The 17486-nt window shown below is 24.8% G+C and overlaps 2 non-coding genes across 2 annotated transcripts; one reads left to right on the forward strand and one right to left on the reverse strand.

The window, feature by feature from the left end:
• The first annotated feature begins 6849 nt into the window (after positions 1–6849).
• Positions 6850–6922, forward strand: Trnaa-agc (transfer RNA alanine (anticodon AGC)). Its single transcript has one exon. It is a non-coding gene; the product is annotated as a tRNA-Ala (tRNA).
• A 9634-nt stretch (positions 6923–16556) lies between these two features.
• Trnaa-agc (transfer RNA alanine (anticodon AGC)) lies at positions 16557–16629 on the reverse strand. Its single transcript has one exon. It is a non-coding gene; the product is annotated as a tRNA-Ala (tRNA).
• Positions 16630–17486: the final 857 nt, after the last annotated feature.

Raw genomic sequence — 17486 nt, forward strand, 5'->3', positions numbered from 1 at the left:
TTTATTTTTTTTAATTATTAAAATTCTAAAGTAATGTTTTTTTCTTTTATTGTAAGGAACGTTTCCTGAAAATTTGAAGAAGATTGCATGAAAAATGAAGGAGAAGATAGATTTTTAGTGAATTTTAAAACTTACGATAAAATTGACCCCAAAAATTTGCGGTCCATACGTTTATACTAGAAAAATTTTACAAAAAATTAAATATCTCAAAATTTAAATAATATTTTTGAATTCTATAAAAACTGGCTTGTAGTTTGAACTTAAAGCTTTCATATAAAAGCCAAATTCAATTTTTGTAAAAAAAAATGTTGGACCCCCCCTATGGCCTTAAATCTAATTTAATAAGTTTTTACTAAAATTTGGTCACAGTTTACAAGTTCTACTTTTTAACTGCACACTAAAGATATATATATATATATATATAAAGAAGTGCAACTACTTCTAGCAAACGATTAATAAATTTGTAGTACGTTACTTTTTGTTAAAAAGTGTATAGTTATAATAAAAGTATTTAGATAAACATGCGTAGTATACATATTAAATAAAAATGTTTTTAAACTAGAAAATTTAAACTATAAAGTAAACCTGTTTAGTTTTATACTACATTATACTTGTAGTTTTCAGAATAAGTTTCTTAAAGTCAACAAAATAACTATTTATGTTGAACTTCAAAACAATAAACAAACAAAAGTTTGTTCATTTGACTTTGTAAGAATAAATGCACAATTCAAAGTTTTTTATATCAAGTGGTTAACAAATAAAGTGTAAAATTTAATTAAATAATAAACAAGTAAAGACTTGACTATTTACATAAAATAAAGACTATTCATTACGAACGTGAGATAAAAATTACATTGACAGTGATAAATTTTATTAAACTCAGAATGAAGTTTTTAGAAGTTTATGTACAAAAAAATTTAAGTGTAACATAACATTATTTAATGAAAAAATTGGAAAATTTCTTTGTACTGTGTGTTTATATCATTTGTAAAAACATTTACTGTTAAATCAAAAAATTCTTAGTTATATTATAAAGTTAAATCCTCAATACTTTGTTTTCAACCTTACCACAAAAACTTCAATAAACTTTAGTATAAAGTATGATAACACCCCTTAAACTAAAAATATTGGTTATTTATATTTATGTATATAGGTATATTTATAGGACATTTTATAGTCAACCTACATAAATCGAAATAGATTTAACAAATTTAATATAATACAAAAGTTAATTGTAGCAATTGAAGAGGGCTATATCATATCTTTTAGCCAATATTAGCTTGTAAAATTTAGATTATGGTGGGCATATTTTAAGGATGGCAGGTTCACCACAAAAAGTATTTTGTGGGCTGCACAGATTTGAAAAATTAAATAAGAACTATTTATTATAAAGTTTTAATAAAATGAGTACCACTGAGTACTGACAAAAAAATTATGAACACATTGTTTAGTATTTGCTATAAAAAAATAATTTTGATATTTTTGTACTAGGTTTTATTTAAGCCAAAATATTATTGTGGGACAGACGTTTTTGCTTGGCAGGTCGGATTGATGCTTAAGCTTTTTTTTTCAGCTCATATATATTAAATGTAATATGGTGATACTAAAATGAACTATAAAACTTTTAGTTCATATTAAATCATACCAAGGGAAAGCATGAAGATTTCATAGGGGTAAACATCAATGATAATAAATTCAGTGTTTCTTAAGTTGCAAAGTCATTTTAAAATGAATTATTTATATAAGACATAACAATACAGGTAATTAATTCCCTATTCTGTCATCACGATTTGACATTCCCACAAGTTATAGATACACAAATTATATTATATTGTTTGTGATTACTGTTTATCCTAACTAAAACAATTCTAACTTGCAGAGAAATAAAAAGCATCAATGTTATGTTATTACCAGATGGTACAGAAAAATCGATTTACTTCGTTATCATTACTTACTATATACAATAATAAACAATGAACTTTACCGCAAGATCAACAACAACAGCATCCGAGACAATCCTACGACCGGTTTCGTCCTTATTAGGACTCATCAGGCAGGAATAGTCGCGAGAAACTATATACAAAACACACTTAACACTACTAAACCTACCATATACTTGTTTGCTTCAAATAAAATCAACACCAGTTTTACTTGCAGAGACATCAAAAGCAACAACGTAATGCTACTACCAAACGGTACAGTTAAACTTATTGATTTCGGATGCGCCAAGCTCATACAAACGAACACAATGCAAACTCAATCTCCCTTCAGCAGTGGTAAGTTCACATCAAATCATGTTGCCGTTGTATATAACAGGGGTCGACAGATCAAAAAAGTAACATTTTTTATGTGCTTTAAAAAACATATTTAAAAATAAAATTTTTTGAACTAAAATAATTTAGGCGATAGATTATCCTTTTAAGATAAGACTAAAATTTAATTTTTGTTTTTTAGAATATTAAAATGTTAAACTAGTTTAAAAAAGTTAATGCGGCCCATGAGCCGCAGTTTGCCGACCCGTGGACTATATAAGATCACCACTAGTCTACTTATAAGTGTATTTTTTCAACTGTTAATGAAATAAGTTTAAAAACTGACGATTACAAACAATTTGAAAAAGTTTACATAAATTGTCCAAAAAAAAACTATACAAAATGTTTTATAAATATCTTATTACAACCATCCGTAGAAATTTGACATCATATATAACATCAGTCATTTGTAATTTCAGTCCAGCTTAAAGAATCGCCATTTGTTCTGAGCGGTTCCGCCACCATCGGGACTCCTTACTGGATGGCACCTGAGGTTATTAAGGACAGCAAACATGGGCCTAAAGCCGATATTTGGTTGGTTTTCAGAAATTATCAGCAAATTTATATTAGAATGCATAATGTCCTTCATTTCCTTTTAGACTTAAATGGTTTTTTTAGTTTTTTACCTTATATATGCGTTGTTTTAGTTTGATATTACATCAATCGTGAACCTATAGCTGCTACCTAAAGCTGATGGTTTATTTACAATAAATTTCGGTAGAGTTTATACCGTCTTACAATAGCTGTATTTTTTACTTAAGCCATAAACTAATATAAAATGAAATTAAAGCAAACATAGACCTAAAGCAGACATTTGGTTTGTATTCAACAAGTTTAAATTTACTTTAGAGTGTTTACACACCGTTTTACTACAGTTATGTCATTTACATACTTTAAAAGGTGTTTTTTACAGTTTTTATCTCTGCTTAAATTTACTATGACTTGATTAAGCATAAAACATGGCCTAAAGCTGATATTTGGTTTTTTATTTGATTATTAATGAATTTACATTAGGTTTTTCAATGTACTACAATAGCTGTAACATTTACATCTAGACTTAGTCAGTTTTATTTTACCTTAGCTATAAATTTTTATAGTTTGATAAAATACTGTATACCCTGTAGGTGATGTTTTTTTTTTTTATTTTTAGCTAATACTTTCTATGGGTTACACGACAGTTCAGATTAAAAAATCCTTCTAACTCAAGATTTTTAAGAAGCCAGTCCTCAGACAGTAATTTAAAAGTTGAAAATAAATATACCAGAAGGATCAATCAATAAAAGTTGAAATTTTAATTTTGATTTTTTTTGTAATATTTAAGCTTAAACTTTCTATAAGTTAGTTGGTAGTTCAAATTGCAAGATCTTTTCAACTGAAATTTTTCAAGGCGTCACAGTCTAAAAAATATATTTTAAAGTGAATATTATAACATGTACAAAAAGGTCAAATTAGTAAGATTATGATGGCAACATATTCAAAATAAAATTAGCAAATCAATCAACTCACAATCACTCAGAACTTGAATTATCATGATTTTAAATGTCATGAAAATCCTTTCTTTAGCAAGTTTATTTGTAGCTACAGCTTATTGTACTTTATTAACATCTCAGGTTTGTTTTATCTGTTTTGAGTTAGTGTTGCGAAATTATGTGACTTCTCTTAGTTTTAGTTTTCCTATGTTCTATCATTAAGATCATTTTTTAGTTATGTTGTAGTTTAATTGACAATCAAGTTTTTTTCTATATATTTTTTGATTAGTTATGTGTTTTTATTACTTTTGTTTTTTTTTACTTTCATTGAATAAATGGAACATAACTGATACTTCTTCTTTTATTAAAGCATAACACTTTTTTAACTTTATCAGACACTTCTTGTAAAATCCAAAATTTAAAGTAATAAGTTTTTTTGAAACTTATAGTTTTTAATTAATTTTTTTTAGATAAAATGAATCAGTATTTAGCCATTTATGCTTATAGTTTAAAGTTATTCATTACTCTGCCTTATCAAAGACATTGTCAGGAATTTAGTTTTATCTTTTTTGCTATTTTACGATTTATTTAATTTATTAATTAAAAAAAAGTTACGTTAAGAAAGCTTTTGTTTATACAAGACAATAAATAAAAAACTACTTTTCATTAACTTTAATCAGTTATGAAACGTTTGGTTTTTTTTATTCATGTTTTTTTTTTCTTTAATAGAGATAGTTTGTTATCTGCAGTTAATTTTAACTTTTTTACTGTTTTCTAACCTTTGAAAAAATCATAACAAGGTGTAAAATATATTCTGCAATGATTTTAAATCTGCAATTAAAACAAATAGGTTTGATAAATGCTTTAAGATTAACAATGAAGTTACTTTACTTAAAAGAGGTGTAATTTTTTATTTGTTTATCAATAAAATTTGAACGTGAATAAGTATCAAAAGTTTGTTTAAAAATTAAACAAAGTTTGTTCTAGTTGAAAACATTATCAGTTTTAATTGGATAAACTTAACTTCTGTATTAATTAAGAAGTATCTTAAAATATTTCTTTCGTTTGCACTAAAAAAACAAAGTTTATGTCAACTTCAAGCTGATAAAACAAAGCTGTTTATTTTTCTAAAAAATATATATATGTAGTTTAAATTGTATAATCTTGATATTTGAAGCAAACTCAAAGTAGTTCAGAAAGTTTGTTTTACCCACCTTAAATTCATTAAAATGTACAGCTTTTTGAAATCACACCTCCTTTAAGTAAACTTTATTGACAATGTTGCAACTTTTTACAATATAATGCTAGTATTGCAGACTTTGTTTCAAGTAATTATGCTAAAAGTCACCGTATATTTTTATTTCATACATTAAAAAAATTTTTTTTATAACTTTACAAAAGAACATTCTTTATGGTTAAAGTTTATCATTCAACTTTTGTAAATCGTATTTTTTTAGTATATATGTAGCAACAATGAAGTAAGTTATTCAACTATATATAAGTTGATCAAGAATATATTTGATAAATAAGTGTACCTTACTTGTATCTTTTTTAACTTATAAAATTACATAAGCTACCCAACTAAACATACAAGTAATTTTAAATTTTCGGTAAAGTATAAAACACCACACCAAATTGTTATTAAAATAATGCATATAAAATACATAACTATTTCCCACCCAAGTCTGTTGGTAGAAACAGTTCATATAAAAGTCTACATTGTAGTTCTTTTAATTTTCAAAACAATCGTTCACAAAATTAATAACTTTTAAATCTACAATATGTATACAAAATGTTTGTGTTTAAAAGTTACAAACCCCAAAAAGTTGTAAAATAAAGCGTAACTGGAAACTATTAGTTTCAAGACATTTTATAAGAGCTTGATTGTACAATGCTAACATATGATGACATGAAACAAGTCTTTTTAATATGCGCCTTATTTATACAATTTAAAAACATGTTTAAACGTGAAAATTTTCCCACCCTGCAAGTTAGTTGGTCGCACGATTTTTTTTTGATGGCAAGCTATTAATAAGTCAATTGTATTATTAAAAGTTGAAAGTTATTAGTTAGGATCTGCTGTTAAATAATAGTATATTATTTACAATACATTTATATTCTTTCTTCATGATGCAAACTAAGTTTTGGTCAAAAACCTCGTCAGATTTGAAATAATAGATATACTATTTCTCCTATAGTAGCTGAGATCTCTTAACTTGTTTTCTAAAAATCAAAACATGTAATACATTTATATTTTAAACATTTTTACAGGTCAGTCGGATGCACGATATATGAGATGGCTACGGGGAAACCCCCACTGAGTGAAAAAGAACCAATGAGCGCGTTGTTTCACATCGGTAACAACCATGAAATGCCTCAATTGCCTGATAATTGTTCCGATGAAGCAATTGAATTAGTTAATTTTTGTTTGCAATTGTAAGTGATAGCTATTATATTAGTAATAAAGTTAGTAAAACATGATAAGTAACTGTAAATGAGCAAGTTTTTAAAATGTTAATAATCAACGAATGCCAAACCTTAAACATTCCCTATGGTTTTAATCTTTAAAAAAATGTTTAATTTGTTATTAAAAATGTACAATTTAAATGAAAACAATGTGAGCAATTATAAATTGTTAAGCAAGTTACCTGTAATTTTTGGCTAAAAGTTTATTTTTATTCTCAGCTTTTACAAATATAAAGCTTGGCAAACCAATAGTTTAACTGATTAAAAAAACAAATATTAAATAGATAGTAAACAAAACTAGCTAATCTCTGCCCAAGTTAAGAACCTTTTTTAAACGCAAATATCACAATATTTTATAATCTACTAAATTGAACTTTTTTTATAGTTAATTGTAAGTAATAAAAACAAATTTAAGGTTATTTTAGTTTGAAAATTATTTAGTCTTCACGACTACTAAATGAAAACTGTTTTTTTTTTATACTGTCATTTACGCAACACGTTACTACAACATTGAACTTTTTAAACCATAAACTCGTTTGTACTGCTCTGTATTATTACGTCATAACAACTACTTATACATCACAATATCCTTAAAGTTGCGTGGGGGTGTAGCTCAGATGGTACAGCGCGCGCTTAGCATGCGCGAGGCACCGGGATCGATGCCCGGCACCTCCACTTTTTTATTATTCTATACTTTTGTTGTTTGGTATATTGAACTAAAGCGATATAATTATTAAAATGTATTTTTTTTTACAAACCTTATTTTAGGGGTTGAATCAAAATCAAAACCAAGTAATTTTATAACAATAAAATTTGACCTAATATGTAAAGTAATTAGCTACGAGATATCAAATTTTCAAATTTTACAAGCGCTTTGTAGAAAAAAAAGTGGTGAAAAGTGTATAAAAGCCAATTTAAAAGTACCTACATATTCTAGTACCTTTTTTTAACCGAAAACAATATTGCAGTAAGAGGAGAAACAGACCAACGGCATCACAATTGTTAAATCACAAGTTCTTCAACAAATCTTCCAAATAAATATTCTTCAACAAATCTTCCAAATAAATATTTTTCAACAAATCTTCCAAATAAATATTCTTCAAATCTTCCAAGTTTAAATATTCTTCAACAAACCTTTCAAGTGAAAATACTGCTGATTTTCAAATGCCAAAAAATCCAGCAACAACAATCCTGAAAGTGCCAGTTATATAATATAATTAGTATTATAAAACGTATAATTTTTTTGATTTATTTATCATGTGCCACAATTATTAACCAATCCTATTATTTTAAGAAACTTGTCTTTACATTTTTTAACATTGGTTTTAAAATTTTTAAGAGTATCACTTTTTTATCATGTTATCAAAGTAATGTTTACCAAAGTACTTTTTTCGATTTTTAGCTTTTTTTTTAATGTGACAACTTTCTAGCTTTTATCTTTCTACTAATCCTAAAAGTGCTTTGTAAAGTCTTTATGCAAGTTTTCAATACCAAATACTGTTAGTTTTTATAACCTCACTTTTGTTTTTATTAACAACTGTGTTTTGCTTAATAAGTTTTTCCATGTCGAAGATTATGAATACATTCGTTTTCAAAATGCATTTTTTTCATCTTTTAACAAAAGAGAGTATTATAAACTCATATTAAATTATTTTATACCTTTTTTCAAGTTACACTGTAAAATTTTAAGTTTCAAGCTGTTAGAAAAATTAATTAAACTGTAAATTTTTTAAATATATTATCACTGCCATAGTTTTTATATCAAATGAACTGTTTCACTAACTAAATAGCTGTTATGTTTAAAATTTTGTCGTTTTGTACATATTTAAATCTTTACCTATATGACTTTTCATTTTTTATATAACTATATTATGTAACTTTTTTTTACTTAAACTTATAATTTAGTAACTTTGCACTGTAAGAGAAAATTTAAAAAATTTTTATAACATTTTATATCTCTCTGGTTTGAAGACTTAATTGTTTTTTGACTTAGTTGTGTTTTTCGCAAAAATTTGACAATTAAGACCTTTACAATGTGTAAATGATAATAAAATTAAAAAATGTCCGTGACTTATTATTGATATGTTTAAATATTGAGCTAAGTTTGATAATGTTTTTGTTTTCGTACGGTTTATATGTTCTAATTATAAACTAAAGAATTAAGAAATGTTTTATTAACTATGAATGTAAATGTTTTGTAACTTTAGATGCTGATTAAATAAAACTAAAAAAACTTTCTTAAATGTTTTGATTCAACTTTCACTGTATATGTAAAATTGTTATAGCTGTGAAATACTGTATAAAAACTTTTTTCTTAAATAAAACACTAATTAATTTTTCAAATTTGTATTAACAATCGTTCAGCTAAGTGTAAATAAAATCAAAAATTTAAAACATGTTTAACACTTAGTCAATGTACTAAAGATCAAAGTTTTTTGTGGTAATTTTTTTTAGTAGTCAGCTAAAACTATTTGCTAGTGTTTACATATAACTAGTCAGTGTCATATTTTGTATAAATTAATCAAGTTTTAATGTAATATTTGTTTTTTAAATCAATATAAAAGCTAACTAAATTTTAGAAAACTATTTTCTACTAAAACTATTTTATTTTGTAAAATGTAGCTTTTTATATGTAATAAATTTGAAACGGATTTATATTGATGCTAACTAAACTGTACAACAAATGCCTTTTTTATCTCATCAAAAAATTGTTTACTTTCTGTGTTAATTTGTTTATTAGATAATAATTATGTTTTGTAAAAGAAGTTTGTTTAAATTAAATTCACACGAACAATAAAATTCTTTAAACAGCAACTCTATAACGTAAGATTTTGTACTAAAAAATTGAAAATCATAAAGCACTTGTCGTGTATCATATCCAAAAATCACATTTATATAAAGATAGATATTTATATTAAAAGGCTACTTTAGCAGTTCTAAGATTTACAAGTTAAAGCAAGTTAAGTAATTCATTTACTTTTTATTTCCAACTTGTTATATTTTTCTATATTAATTTTAAAAACTTGAAACCATGATTTGAAAATATCATTTATAAAAATTATTAAACATGTTTCTAATAAGAGTCTACATTAACAGTTTTAAAAATAATGAATTTAAGCAAGTTAAACAACCTTTAATTTATTGATTCACGAATTATTTTTGAAAAAATGTTTCACTTCATTATTAAACACTTTTAATGAGATCCTCGGTTGTAATAATTATCTTCAGATAAATTGTTAACAAGTAGAACAAAATTTAATAATTTGAATAATTTCTTATATAGAGTTCATCTAACATACTTAACATTAAATATTTTTTTTTTTTATTCAAGTATAAAGCAACCGTAAAATAATCACGTTTTGAAAATATTTTCAACTTTGTATGCTGAATAATAGCGTTTCTTAAAATTTTTTACTTCTTACTAGTTTTTGTCAACATGTGAAAAAACTAAATTGTAAAGTATTTTAAGAATCAACAAAAAAACACTTTTTCTATGATTACAAGACTAAGTCAATTTATATTTTCATTAATATTGGACCGAAAAATAAACCCTTTACTGATAAGAATGCAAAATATTCTATTTTACTTATTAAACTTTCGAAAATTTGACTAATTTTATAAACTATATAGAAAATTTGAATTACTCTTAATTAAACATAATTTATACTTTTTTTTGTACAGTATTGTAGTAAAAAACTTGCAAAAAATTAATTTGTGTCATTTCTTTCTGTAGTATGCTTCCTAAAAAGTGAATAAATGATAATTTTCCGAAAGCTATAAAAAATGCACCGTTCTTATTAGCGCAAAACTGTTTATTAAACATAGAGATTTATTAAAAAAAACTGCAATTTTTTTTACAACACAACAATGTATGAAATTAAGAAAATAATTAGATAATTGTAAACGCTGCCACTAGTTAAAAATATGTTAATTTATCACAAAAGCAATTTGCTTAAAAGTAATACTAATTAACTAATGATTAACAAACTTTTAAATTCACTGTTCTACAAAACTTTAATATAGAACAAGTTAATTTATAGCTAGTTTGTAAAACAACTAGCAAACAGTTGTTTTTTTATTTTAATAACAGCTGGTCGATATAAAAAAAGTTTACTTTAGCTGACTTTTTATTGTTTTATAAATCTTTAGCTGACAGATATTTTTTGTGTTGTAGAACCTTATTTTTTTCTAGAGTTTGATTTAGTGTATTACTGTAGAGCCAACTTTATGTTTGAAGACGTGTTAAGTAGCTATTTATTTAAATTTGTTCTTTGCCACACTGTTTAACAAACTTTATCAAAAAAGTTTCAAAATGTTTAAGATAAGTCTGAAATAAAGAAACGTTACAACTTATTTTTTATTTGGGAGTTTGTACTTGTATCAATAATTTTTTTTTGTAGTGACTGTAAACAATTTTTAATTAAGTTCGAAGCAAGTTCGCATTAGTTTTTGATTTTTTTTCAAACTCTATGTTTAAAAAAGTTTGAAGTATTTATTAGATTAAATTTGCACTTTGCAATGCTGTCAAGTAGAATAAAATAAATAGTCTTAACCAATTTTGAATTAAATTAAAAGAAATTAGTATTTATAACTTTATTTTATTTTTATTACTGTATTTCGAATCAAAGATTTTATTTATTCGCAGCAACTGCAGTTATTTTTAAATTAGTTTTTAAATTAATGTACTTTAAGTTCTTAATTATAAACTTGTTTTTAGCAGGTAATAATGAAATCACTGATTTGGTTTGTTTTTTATTATAGAAACATCGAATTTTAGTTTTTTTTTAGAGTTTGCTTTAGTTTTTTACTTCACATCAAACTTCTCTTTAGAAAGTTAAAAGTAAATATATATTTAAATCTATGCTGTAAACGAAGTCGAAAATCTAATTATTTTCTCAACTATTAAAAAAACTAAAAGAAGGATGTATATATCAGGCCTTACGTGTAAAAATATATTTTTCTACCATAAACTTTGTTTGTTTGCAACAATTTTAGCTGGTTTTTTAATGTTTACAACAATTTTTTTTTAGTTCCTCATGTAGATAATTTTTTAGCAGGTAATAATGAAATCACTGATACTTTTTGTTCTAATTTCAATCTTTCTTCTCAAAATAAGCAAAGCAGCTCCATTAAACAGAGGTTTTGATAAAAGTCAAGATGATAATGCAAAAACGAACAAAGCTCTTACAATTGACGATACGACTAACAACAGTCAAACAGAATCAGTAACGAAAATTCCGGAAATCTTCAATCCAAGCACCATAACTTACAGCGATTACGTAAACGACTTTTTAGATGAGCAAAAAAATGCAAAAGAGCGCCCTTTAGCGGATGAACATTGCTACAAGAAAATAATCGCTTTGGCTGTTGTTTTAGTTGCTATGCTTGGTGTAATTGTTAAAATAATGATTTTAAAAGAACTTGGCTGCAACTGGTGTGTGATATGGTGCTTGCTTTAGGTGCGATGTAATAGGTTTTAGTGTTAAGAAAAAAATGTATTTTTAACCCTAACATTTTGTCTACTTTAATAAAAAAGATGTTTAAACGTTTAGGTTTTATCTTTTAGTTTTTTTGATAGTTAGATAATTTCTGTTAAGTGATATCGCTAATAAAAAAAATATTTTAATTTTCACTATAGTCATTTGTTTAAATGTGATAATAATTAACTAATGATTAAAAAATATATAAACGCTGTTCTAAATAACTTTAATACAAAACAAATTAATTAGTAGCAAATTTGTTAAGTGATCTTTTTTTTTTTTGTCCATAGCCATTGGTCGATTTTTTGAATGCTTAATACGTTATAAAACATTTTAGCTGACTATTTTGTATAACTATTGCGTTTTTTTTCTAGAAATTAACTTTATGTTTAAAAAAGTTTAAAGAAACTTTTTTGTTTACTTTTAAATACTGTTAAATAAACTCAAGTAAACAAGTCTTTAAAATTTTAAATAAAACAAAATACATAAATTTCTAAAAGTTATACCCCATTATTATTACTGTATTTGGTATTTTTTGTTGTTTTATTTTACAATGACTGCAAATATTTTTTAATAATTCTAAACAAATTTACTGTAGTTTCTAATTGCAAACTTTATTTTAGAAAATAAAATGAAACAAATTATTTGGTTTGTTCTTTTTTCAATCTTTATAATCAATGGATGCAAATCTGCTCCCCATAGAGGATTTGATGAAGAAAAAGATGGTGCTGAAACAATAACCGCTCCAAAATCGACGAACAATGATATAACCACAAAAGATAAAAACGACCGAGAAAACAACCAACCTGGATCAGTGACAAAAATACCACCATATTTTGAACCAGCAACCATAACTTACAATGATTATGTAATCAGCATTTTGGAACACAAACAGAATTTTCCAGAGCGACCCTTAGCGGATGACGATCCTAGTTTGGAATTGGTTAATTTTATTGGTGTGTTAATCCTTGTCGTTTTGTCTTTCTTCTTTTATGTGCTTATTCTACAATTTTTCCTTTCGGAGTGCTGCCGCGATCTAGCGCGTTGTGTGGATCCAATGTAGTTAGTTGTGAAAACTACTAATTTATTAAATTTCTTTCTTTTAAATTAGTTAAATCATTGAACAATGTTTAGAACAAATTTTGCTTTAATCCAATGTATTTAACTTTAAAAAATTGTTGTCAATTGATTTACGTTTCATTGTATTTTAGCCCTGTCTAGTTCTTTTCATACTGAAACTTTATGTGTTTGATAAATTAAAACAAAAGAATTTCAGTTTCCTTTTAATTTTTTAACTTGACTAGTTTGAATTAGTATTATTAAACAATATTTAAAATCTTGAACTAAAACTATAAAATATTATTTACAATATTATTATACATTTGAATTCGTTTTGAAATTTTATTGTTATAGTCTAACACTTTAATGAAGACAAATTAATAAATTTTCGAAAAACAATATTCAACTTTTATTGTCAGTGTAGTTATATATTTATTTTCTCATTAAATTTCAGACCTAAATATATATTAAAAATAGTGAAAAACTTTTGATTGTAAAAGATAAACAATTATTTTTAGTTTTTTAATTTGTATAATGGCTTTTGTATACATAGTTGTAAAAACTTCACATTTTAAAGCAAAGTGATAAATACCAACAACTTAATTAAACACCATGTACCAATAAAAAAACTGACTAAATTTTTATTGTGATCATTTTTTCTCTTCTAGTAAAACAATTAAAACCTTTAGGAGCATATATTTAATCTTGTTAAGGTACTTAAATTTACTTTTATGCTTTTCAACAGTAGTTCATTTTTACAAAAAAAAAAGTGGCATGATAATAAAATTAGACTTATATTTTATTTTTATCTACGATGTGTTATATAAATACTACTAAAAATTATAATTTGTGTCAGTTTTTCTTAAAGTATGTATATTAAGGTTACCCAAAGTGGGCCATTACTGAAATTTAGGGGGTCATGAGCTGAAAAAGGAGGAGCCAAGAGGCAATAACTTTAAACTTACAGTATATTTTTTGAGTTGATGGTGAAAGTAAGCAAAAAGAAAAACGTCTTGGGCGTATTTAATGGTAGTTTTTAGAAAAACTTTGTCGGTCATAGTTTTTTTTTAATTTTTTTAAAGGGGGCCTTATGAAAAAAAAAATTGGTAAACCCTGGTTTACATAAACATCACATTTTAAATATGATTATTGATACAGCATATTACGGCTAAAACTATTTTACATGTACAGTAACCTATTGCTTATATACGCACATTGTTTCCACATAAAAAATGCGTAAAGATACGAGATGTACCAAGTATACTTCCTATAATGACTGTTTTCTGATATTGCTTCTAGTTAAAAGCAGACTGGGGACTTTCCTACTTTAAACAATTTGTTTATTTAATTATATATATGAAAACAAAAGATAAAACTATACATATATTAAAAATATATGATTTAAATTTATATAAAATAATAATACTTGTAGAAAATTTTTACTAATTTAATAATAAGTAGATTTTATTTTTATTTATATGTGACTTATTTAATACTTAGTATTTGTATTCAATTCTACTTAGAAAACTCAATTTATAATTAAGCATTTGTTTACAATTAAGAAATGATGTGCTGTCTATATTAAAATTTGTTTCTATAGCCTTTTACAAAAATATGCATTTGGTGCTGTAATGGATTTTTTCTATTGAACAAAAATAACAATTGAACTTTTATTTAATTTGACGTTTGCCCACATAAGGATAAACTTGACTTGCATTGTATTAAAGATACATTAATGGATTTTTTGAGTAGGAATAAAATTTTTGCCACAAAAATTTGTGGAATTGAAATTTTCTATTTATTTAAAGGTATAAAAGGAGGGTTATTAAGACACCTAAGCTATAAAGAAAAGCTATACTTTCTGCTAGGAAGTTTAATTATATTTCTCTTTTATATGTTTATTCGTATACAGGGCAAGAGTGCTGTATTATTTATTTGTGTTTTAAACTTTAATTATTTCATTATATTTTCATTATTTAACACAGTCATTCAGAATTTAAATTCTTATTGTTAACAAAATTTCTGATATACTGAGGTATAACTAAATGTTTATCAATTAGTCAAGGAACATAAGTTCACAAAGTCTAAAATATAGAGAGATGAGTTAGCATTTAAAATTATATTTTAAATCAAAAATATACAATAAACCTAATTTGTGCAATATTTAAAAAAAATAAGTTTTTTGATTTTTGAATTTTTTAGAATTCTAAAATGCGTAACTAAACGAAAGTGCGTAAAGATGCGAGAGGTTACTGTACAGTAAAAATACTTGTGATAGAAATATTTGAAGTTTTTTTTTTTCAATATATTTATTAAGCAGCTAAATTTTTAGGAAACTAAACGTAATACTCAATAGTAGCTTTTTTAATTATTGAGTTTTTTGATTTAAACATAAAGATCTGATGAAAGCAAAACATTGTTAAATTTTGTTTATTTTAGTACGTATTTATCTATAAGTCAACAACAACTTCAGGTTTTATAAATTTTTATTAATTACGAAGTTCATAATTGTTAATACTTTAAAAAATAAGTAAACAAAATAATTAAGTTTTCTTATTAGGCATATAAACAGAAAAAAAAAATATTAACTCATTTGAGAATAAAGTTTAAATATTTCAATTATAAAACAAATTTTATATAAAAAGTAGAATAGGTAGAAACAAATTATGACTAAATAAAAAACAATTTAACAGCTAATTAGTTAGTTAAACAAATTTTTTAATAAAAAAGGCAGTGATAACACATTTATAAAATTTACAGTGTGATTAAAATTAATTTTGTAACAGCTTCATTTCTAAGATTTTACAGCGTAACATAAAAAGTTTTAATAAAACAATTAAAACTACGTTACAATTTTTCTGATATTAAGTAAAAACAAATTCTAACTAATTGTTGGCATTTTAAAACGAATGCATCAATTAGTTCAAGATAAAACTCAGCTACCAAAACTAGTGTTATTTGGTATTAAGTACTAACATAAAAACTATTTGGATTTTTTTATTTTTCTACCCTAAAGAATTGGTAGAAAAATTAAAAAGCTAGAAGGTTGTCACAACTAAAAAAATATTAAAACAAGCTAAAATTATTTAAGCATATTGATCAGTAAGCATATAGTATCATTGTTTCGAAACATTATAAAAAAGTAATGCTCTGAAAAAATTTTAAAAACCAACCTTAAAAAGTGTAAAAATAAGATTTCTAAACTAATAGGATTGGTTAATAACTGTGGCACATGTAATCAAAAACGTTTTAAAATGTTCTTAATATATTCAATTAATACTAGACATTTTAATATTCATTTTATTACTTGCACTATGACCATTGTTGCTATTGATTTTATTGGCATTTAATAACCATCAGTGTTTTTGGTAATTTGTTGAAAAACATTTACTAGGAAGATTTGTTGAAGAATTTGTGCTTTAATAATTGAGATGCTGTAGGTCTATTTCCCTTATTGCTAAAAAAATTGTTTTGTTGGTCAAAATAATTAAAGATTATGTAGATGTTTTCAAATTAGCGTTATTAAAATTCCACAACTTTTTTCTCCAAAAAACTTTGTAAGAATTAAAATAAATCGTTTCCTAGTAGCTAATTATTTTTAAGAATTGAGTTAAACTTTAATTGTTACAAAACTACTTGGTTTTGATTTAGATACCGCTATTGGTATCAGCTTTATCGAAAAAAATATAGCTGTGTTATAATTATCTCGTTTCAATTATAACATTTTAATTTAAACCACTCAACCAACAACTAAAAATACTTAAAGAAAGTGGAGGTGCCGGGCATCGATCCCGGTGCCTCGCGCATGCTAAGCGCGCGCTCTACCATCTGAGCTACACCCCCACACGATTAAAATGATATTGTGATGTATAAATAGTCGTTATGACGTAACAAAGTAGAACAGTGCAAACGAGTTTATCGTTTGAAAAATTAATTGTTGTAGTAACAAATTGCTTAAATTTAAGTAAATCTTGGAAAACTGGAGCGCGCGCTCTACCATCTGAGCTACACCCCCACACGATTAAAATGATATTGTGATGTATAAATAGTCGTTATGACGTAACAAAGTAGAACAGTGCAAACGAGTTTATCGTTTGAAAAATTAATTGTTGTAGTAACAAATTGCTTAAATTTAAGTAAATATAAATAGTTTGCGTTTAGTAATCGTGAATACTACATAGTTTTTATAAAACTAAATATAACTGATTTTTTTGTATTTAAGTAAATAAAAAAATATCGAGATAATAAAATATAGCTAGACTTTTAGTTTTTACTAAGCTTAACTTGTTGTGTTTACAATTTCATAAACTTTTATTTTTAAAATAATTTAAAACAGTTATATGTCAATCAATACAACTGTAAAATAAATAAAAAATGAGAATCAAAAAAATTTAACTATAATTTACTTGTAAACTTAGTTACTAATAATTGCTCACATCATTTACTTTAAAAAATACAAGTTTAATACTAAACTAAAGGTTTTAACTAAATTCAAACAATTTTTATTTAAAACCTTTTAAGGCCATAGTGTAGGGATGGGCAACATATAAAAAACATTAAATTTGCTATTACTAAATTTAATAATACTACTAACGATTGCAAACACATACTCACAATTCAAATAGTTTTATCAGGATACCTATTATCAGTTTGGGTATTGAATGATTAATATTTTTTGGTCTATTTTTAGTTTTAAGTTT

This window comes from Thalia democratica, chromosome 2 (assembly GCF_965202585.1).
Source record: "Thalia democratica chromosome 2, ktThaDemo2.hap1.1, whole genome shotgun sequence".
NCBI lineage: Eukaryota > Metazoa > Chordata > Thaliacea > Salpida > Salpidae > Thalia > Thalia democratica.